The sequence below is a fragment of the Argopecten irradians genome, chromosome 3, assembly GCF_041381155.1.
Source record: "Argopecten irradians isolate NY chromosome 3, Ai_NY, whole genome shotgun sequence".
NCBI classification, from domain to species: Eukaryota; Metazoa; Mollusca; class Bivalvia; order Pectinida; family Pectinidae; genus Argopecten; species Argopecten irradians.
The window spans coordinates 1,519,604-1,526,804 of NC_091136.1; the positions used below are offsets into that span (position 1 = coordinate 1,519,604).

At 38.8% G+C, this 7,201-nt stretch overlaps 1 pseudogene; it reads right to left on the reverse strand.

Moving 5' to 3' along the window:
• Positions 1-3,055: 3,055 nt before the first annotated feature.
• On the reverse strand, positions 3,056-4,126 carry LOC138320133 (uncharacterized; annotated as a pseudogene).
• Between the last annotated feature and the right edge of the window lie 3,075 nt (positions 4,127-7,201).

A 7,201-nucleotide genomic window follows, 5' to 3' on the forward strand; every position in this document is an offset into this window, starting at 1 on the left:
TTGGCGGGAAACATAATAAGACCAGAATTATAAATACATGTATTAACCGTTTATTTTTTGTTAAATGGTTTAAAAGGAAATGTCAAGTGAAGTATTAAGACTAAGCTGTTAATTTTTGCGGCTCTGCAAAATTAATAAAGGGATGGTGTCATACTGTTATATTTACATCTCTTCCTTCTTGAGCTTAATAACGTCATGTTGCATTCAAACGAGCATAAACGCAGTTGATCAGGGGCGTAGGAAGCGGGGGGGGGGGGGGGGGGGGGGGGCAACCCCCCCCCCCCCGTTCCCCAGGACGGGGGGGCAAACATGTCTTTTGCCCCCCCCCCCCCCCCCCATTTTCGCCGACTGAAATTTTCTAAAAATGCTTATTTGAAAGAAAAAAGGGTCCTCCTACACATTTTTCGTACTTCATTCTAGAAAATTTTCCGCTGCGCGGCGCATTTCCTAAAACGTTCAAGCACATAATGTCAAACCTTAAATAGTGAAAATTCAATACACACAAACTAGACTAAAAATGTCCATCAAGGGATTCTATGTGCTATTTAAAAAAATGTCTCTTAAAAGATCAATTTGTTTATATGTCTTAGCGAGACAATTAATTCATTTTTTATGTTACACAACAATGTGCCGATGGTGTGAAGCCGGTATATTCAGATCGAGTAGGGTTGCATAATGTTATGACGACACAATTATCATTTCTAAATGCAGGTAGCTTTAAATCGAAAAATTACCATGTTAAGAACGCTTTATAATCATTAAACTTTATCGTAAAACTCATCTCAGCCATTCTAAATCGTAATTTTTTCCCCGGGGGAGACCCCCGGACCCCACTAACACCAAATTCTCGCGCCTTTGGGCGCTCGCAAATTCATCAAAATGCATCGTAAAAATCATCTAAGCCATTCTAAATCGTATTTTTTTTCCCGGGGGAGACCCCCGGACCCCCTTAACACCAAATTCTCACGCCTTTGGGCGCTCGCAAATTCATCGAAATGCATCGTAAAACTCATCTCAGCCATTCTTAATCGTAATTTTTTCCCGGGGGAGACCCCCGGACCCCCCTAGCACCAAATTCTCACGCCTTTGGGCGCTCGCAAATTCATCAAAATGCATCGTAAAACTCATATCAGCCATTCTAAATCGTAATTTTTTTCCCGGGGGAGACCCCCGGACCCCCCTAGCACCAAATTCTCACGCCTTTGGGCGCTCGCAAATTCATCAAAATGCATCGTAAAACTCATCTCAGCCATTCTAAATCGTAATTTTTTTTCCCGGGGGAGACCCCCGGACCCCTCTAACACCAAATTCTCACGCCTTTGGGCGCTCGCAAATTCATCAAAATGCATCGTAAAAATCATCTAAGCCATTCTAAGCCATTCTAAATCGTAATTTTTTCCCGGGGGAGACCCCCGGACCCCCCAAACACCAAAATCTCGCGCTGTCGGGCGATCGCAAAATCATCAAAATACATAAAACTAATCCCGGGGGTCACCGTCAGACCCTAATAAAACACCAAAATCTCGCGCCTTCGACGCTCACACGCTAATTCGGCCAATTTGCGTATTCGTTAATTTCCTTTTAGCGACCCCACTGTCTATAAATGTGTACAAGGATTAAATTTAGTGATATATGAAAAATGAACATAAAGCATACATTATATGGTTGGGAGTTGAATTAATCTCCTCCTGTAGGTGTGGCGGGGGGGGGGGGGTTACAAAATATTGAGGACCTTTGCCCCCCCATGACGTTTCATCTTCCTACGCCACTGTTGATGTAACATAGCAACCAACGTTAACGTAGTTGATAGCGTCCCTGATGTAGAAAACCATGTCATGGATGTAAATATAAGTATTGATTTTCATTGTCATTGTGAATACGTTAGTATCTTAATGGAGCACTAACGCGCTCCATAGACTATGTTCGTTGCCAACTGCGTTCATACTACTGTATTCGCAATGAAAATGAAGATCAATCCTTATGTTCTCCACCGCTCGTTATAGAAACTGCCGATGAAATCAGCCGTCAAAGTGATTGAATCCACGATGTTTTTAATTAAAAACAATTGAGGTACTACAATCAGGTTTCACAGCTCGTGGTTGTTGTTTATAGAACTTATTCCACACGAGTAAATTAAAATTCAAAAGTTATTAAAAAAAACACTTGCTAAAGCTCGTGTCTAATATAACTTAAAAGGACTTACTCGTGTGGAATAAATTCCATAACCAACGATCGACCACTCTATCTCTCATATAGCCTCTGTTTATATCCCACTTCTGATTAACTCCGCTGTAGCCGTCCCAAGCCCGTGTTGTGAAAGGAGTAGGGGAGGTTTCGAGTAGGGGTTGTAACCTAAATCTTGACCTAAAACATCCAACCAAACCAAACCAAACCACTTCTGATACATTTGAAATATTTCTCTTTATCTATTCTCTATTACGGTTCTTTTTTCTTCTCAAATTTCTGACACAGTTCGATAATTAAGTTCTTGAATGTAAATAAACAACATACACGGTCAAATAAAGTTCATTCACTTTTAATTAAGTAATCATTATTCATAGTACTTGCCAATAATCAAACAGCTGATTCTCTGAAGTAAATAAGTAGTAAAGGAGTAATATCCATGTTGCAAATAATCTAAAGACACTAATTCCTTTTAGGCATAAGAAGTTAATACTGTACCACAAAATGTTGATAGCTAATATATATATAAACTTAAGGTTCTAAATACTCTTTTCTTTCAAATTGGTATATTTATGTATTAAATCATTCTGACAATACGTATCATCTAAATGGTTGTTATAACTTACACAATGCATCTGTTTAGCTTATTCAGAAATACATTTTGCTATTCGTGAAAATAAGACTAAAATATTTTAAGTCAAGTGTAAAAATTAAATGTTTACTTCACAAAATAACACATCTGCATGATCATTTTGTGAAATAAACAATCCAGTATTACACTTGACTCTTTTTAAGATTTCAAGGTATTAAAGTCTTCTTTTCACGAATGTCACAATGTATTTCTAAACAAGCAGTACAAATGCATTGTGTATATTATAACAAACATTTTAATAAATGATACCTATTGTCAGAATGGTTTAATACATAGATTTACCAATTTGAAATAAAAAATTATGTAGATTTTTTTCTTGCACATGTACGCTCTTCACGATCAGACGAATAACATCAAGGCTTGAAGGGTGTCCCATAATATTCATGATATGAATGTGTCAATGTCGGTTAATCACATCGCAAGAGTGCACCAGTGCTGTAAACATTTCATCAGCATCTGCCATGCTTTCAATAATGGGAATTTGGTCTGGATGCATACCACTTAGATGTTGCAAAACTATTCTTAAATCATAAGAACAACCATGTGTTGGCAATTCTTCAGTAAATTCGTCCATTATTTCATCAACTGTTTCCTCTGAGCAAGGTAACTCACAAGAAGAGTCTGAGGTTCCAAACAATTCAGGCTGATGGTATAAGACATTCGGTATGCCATGAACGTTTCTTACGTCACGTTGTGATCTTATTCGATGCGAGTTCCAGGTTTGTATAAACACATCCAGCTGGTTCTGAATTGTATTCATGTAGCAGTACCTAAGACATCAAATATACCCATATCCTTCATGCCCTCAAATTTTGCTTTCCGAAAGTCGGTGAAAGAGAGGCGCAATGTTCCCCATACCCTTTCGATCCTTTGGTTACCACTGGACCTTCCAACCAGGAAACTGTTCACGCCTCTATAATGATCTCTGTGGTGCATACGGAGACATATTTGCAAGTCGCGAACAAGCACATTTTCATTTCCTCTATCGCTCCTGATCATTGTCGGTAGTTTCTTTGTACTTTTCAGATATGTAAGATAAAAATAAGCAATATATTTCGGGTTATCATTCGATAAACCAGATTTTAACCAAAGTATTTTCCGTGAGAATCCGTCAATAGCACCATGTATCGCTACCCCGAACGGTTTTAACTTGTCATATCCGTCAATGTGCATACGAAAATTAGGTCCTTCAACACTGTATTGCCTTCGGTGTAAACGCCTTCTTGCAGATCTCCGGTAAACACCCTGATCGTCAATTATGGAAAGATAATTACGGAGAGATAAGTACATAGAAATGAAAAGTGAATATTCTTACCAATGATATCAGACTCAAGATTCGGTGACTGCATAGCGGATGTCCTAATGTCTACAGCTTCCAACTATAACATGACATGGGAAAAACACGGCGACGGTTTATCTGACATGTTTACTTAACTTAATATAGACATGTTTAATTTCATTGGTTTGACATATTCAGGTAAAGTTGACATTTACTTGAACTAATCAATCTCAATAACAGGAAAGTCATCAAGCTCACTTTCTTCGCGACAAACCGTAGATAAATGTTATGTTTAGAAACAAACTCAACAAGTAAATGATTTTCAAGTTGTCTTTTTTATAAACAAGTAAGAAAGACAATATTAAAATAAAACGACTTGTTTTAAAACTGTAACGACACATTCTCTTTTGTCGACATGTGAAATTCAGTTAGGCTGGACGGAATAACGTAAACTCGGTATTTCTAGTTCAACGTCGAAATATGAGAATGTTGAAGAAGTTGATGTCATTTTGTTCTCAACTTTTGCAAATATAAAAGTCGGTTTGTTGACAAAAATATCGACAAGACGTAAAAAGTTAATGCGTCAAGGTCATATCTAATTCGGAAAGTAGATTTGTCTACAAATACGTTTCCATAACGACAATATCCACGATAGTCAGTCGCGATAGTGTAACTCGACTTTCCAATATGAATATGTGGACTTGCCGTGTTAAAACTCATCTTACCGACATAAATATCTCAACAAGTCATGTTATAACTCGACTGGTCAACATAACTATATCAAAAAGTTATGTTATAATTCGACTTGCCGACATAACTATCTGGTCAAAGTTGAGTTACCCTAAGTCGACCTAAACTAACTCGATGGCAGAAATATGCCACCATATGATCCTGTACAAGTGGCCATAAAAAGGCCACTCTTTCATGACGCACAGTGTATATGCAGCAAGGCACCATACAGCAGAGATCGACGTTGATTTTGTTAATTCAGGTTTTTATGTATTTGATTTCAAAATTAAAAAATTGTAATCCTGCACATCCCGGCCATGCAGCTGTAGCCTGCGTGTACGTAGCTGTTAGTCCGAGCTGAGGAGGTTAGAGTACAAACCAACCATCCTCTTGGCCATAATTATTTATTGATATATATAACTGTGGGTTGAAAATTCGTTTAAAAGCTGCGTGTGTGTTTTGTGGATTGGCATATGTACATACATGCATATACAGTATTTATCTCTGTACATTAACTGACATTTACTCCATATTTAATTTCTTTATAGAATGTATGGGACCTTCAATTGCAACCAGATGATAGAAGTGCAAGATGTGATGGCAGCTCGCCCAAAAATAAAAGGGAAAAACAACTACATGTATCTCTTGAGATCAAAACTGACAGTAAAAAAAATAAAGTCTGTTTGTAATGTACCCATTATGAACCAGAAAGAAATGATTTTCAAGAAGGAAGGACAGATTCAGACTTGTAGTACAAACCTAGCATAATTCTTTACTATTATCACCAGGATATTTTAAAAATAATTTATTTCTTCTTCACACAAATGAAACAAGAGGCCCAAAGGGCCTTAACGGTCATCTGACTACCTTGGCAATAGTAAAATTAATTTATATGGTGTCACTTTGTCAGGACCATGTCAGGATCATTTTCAATTTCTTTCAACAAATTTTATTTCAAACAAGAGGCCCAAGGGCCTTAACATATAGGAAATTAATTAGATATAGTGTCATGGTAGCCATCTTCGATTTGTGATCAACCAGAGATGTAACAATACTTTGTCGGGACCATGTCAGGATCATTTCATGCAAGTTTCAGCCAAATCGCACCGGTAGAACTTTATAAGAAGTTCAAAATGTGTTTTCAAGATGGCGGCTGTGGCAGCCATCTTGGATTTCAGATCGACCCGAAAAATAACAACACTTTATCAGGACCAAGTGATGATCATTTCATGCAAGTTTCAACCAAATCGCACCGGTAGAACTTGAGAAGAAGTTCAAAATGTGTTTTCAAGATGGCGGCTGTGACGGCCATCTTGGATTTCGGATCGACCCGAAAAATAACAACACTTTGTCGGGACCATGTCAGGATCATTTCATGCAAGTTTCAGTCAAATCGCACCAGTAGAACTTGAGAAGAAGTTCAAAATGTGTTTTCAAGATGGCGGCTGTGGCGGCCATCTTGGATTTCGGATCGACCCGAAAAATAACAACACTTTGTCGGGACCATGTCAGGATCATTTCATGCAAGTTTCAGCCAAATCGCACCGGTAGAACTTGACAGGAAGTTCAAAATGTGTTTTCAAGATGGCGGCTGTGGCGGCCATCTTGGATTTCACGTCGACCCGAAAAATAACAACACTTTGTCGGGACCATGTCAGGATCATTTCATGCAAGCTTCAGTCAAATCGCACTGGTAGAACTTGAGAAGAAGTTCAAAATATGTTTTCAAGATGGCGGCTGTGGCGGCCATCTTGGATTTCGGATCAACCCGAAAAATAACAACACTTTGTCGGGACCATGTCAGGATCATTTCATGCAAGTTTCAGCCAAATCGCACCGGTAGAACTTGACAGGAAGTTCAAAATGTGTTTTCAAGATGGCGGCTGTGGCGGCCATCTTGGATTTCGGATCGACCCGAAAAATAACAACACTTTGTCGGGACCATGTCAGGATCATTTCATGCAAGTTTCAACCAAATCGCACCGGTTAAACTTGATAAAAAGTTCGAAATATGTTTTCAAGATGGCGGCTGTGGCGGCCATCTTGGATTTCGGATCAACCCGAAAAATAACAACACTTTGTCGGGACCATGTCAGGATCATTTCATGCAAGTTTCAGCCAAATCGCACCGGTAGAACTTGAGAAGAAGTTCAAAATGTGTTTTCAAGATGGCGGCTGTGGCGGCCATCTTGGATTTCGGATCGACCCGAAAAATAACAACACTTTGTTTGGACCATGTCAGGATCATTTCATGCAAGTTTCAGCCAAATCGCACCGGTAGAACTTGAGAAGAAGTTCAAAATGTGTTTTCAAGATGGCGGCTGTGGCGGCCATCTTGGATTTCACGTCGACCCGAA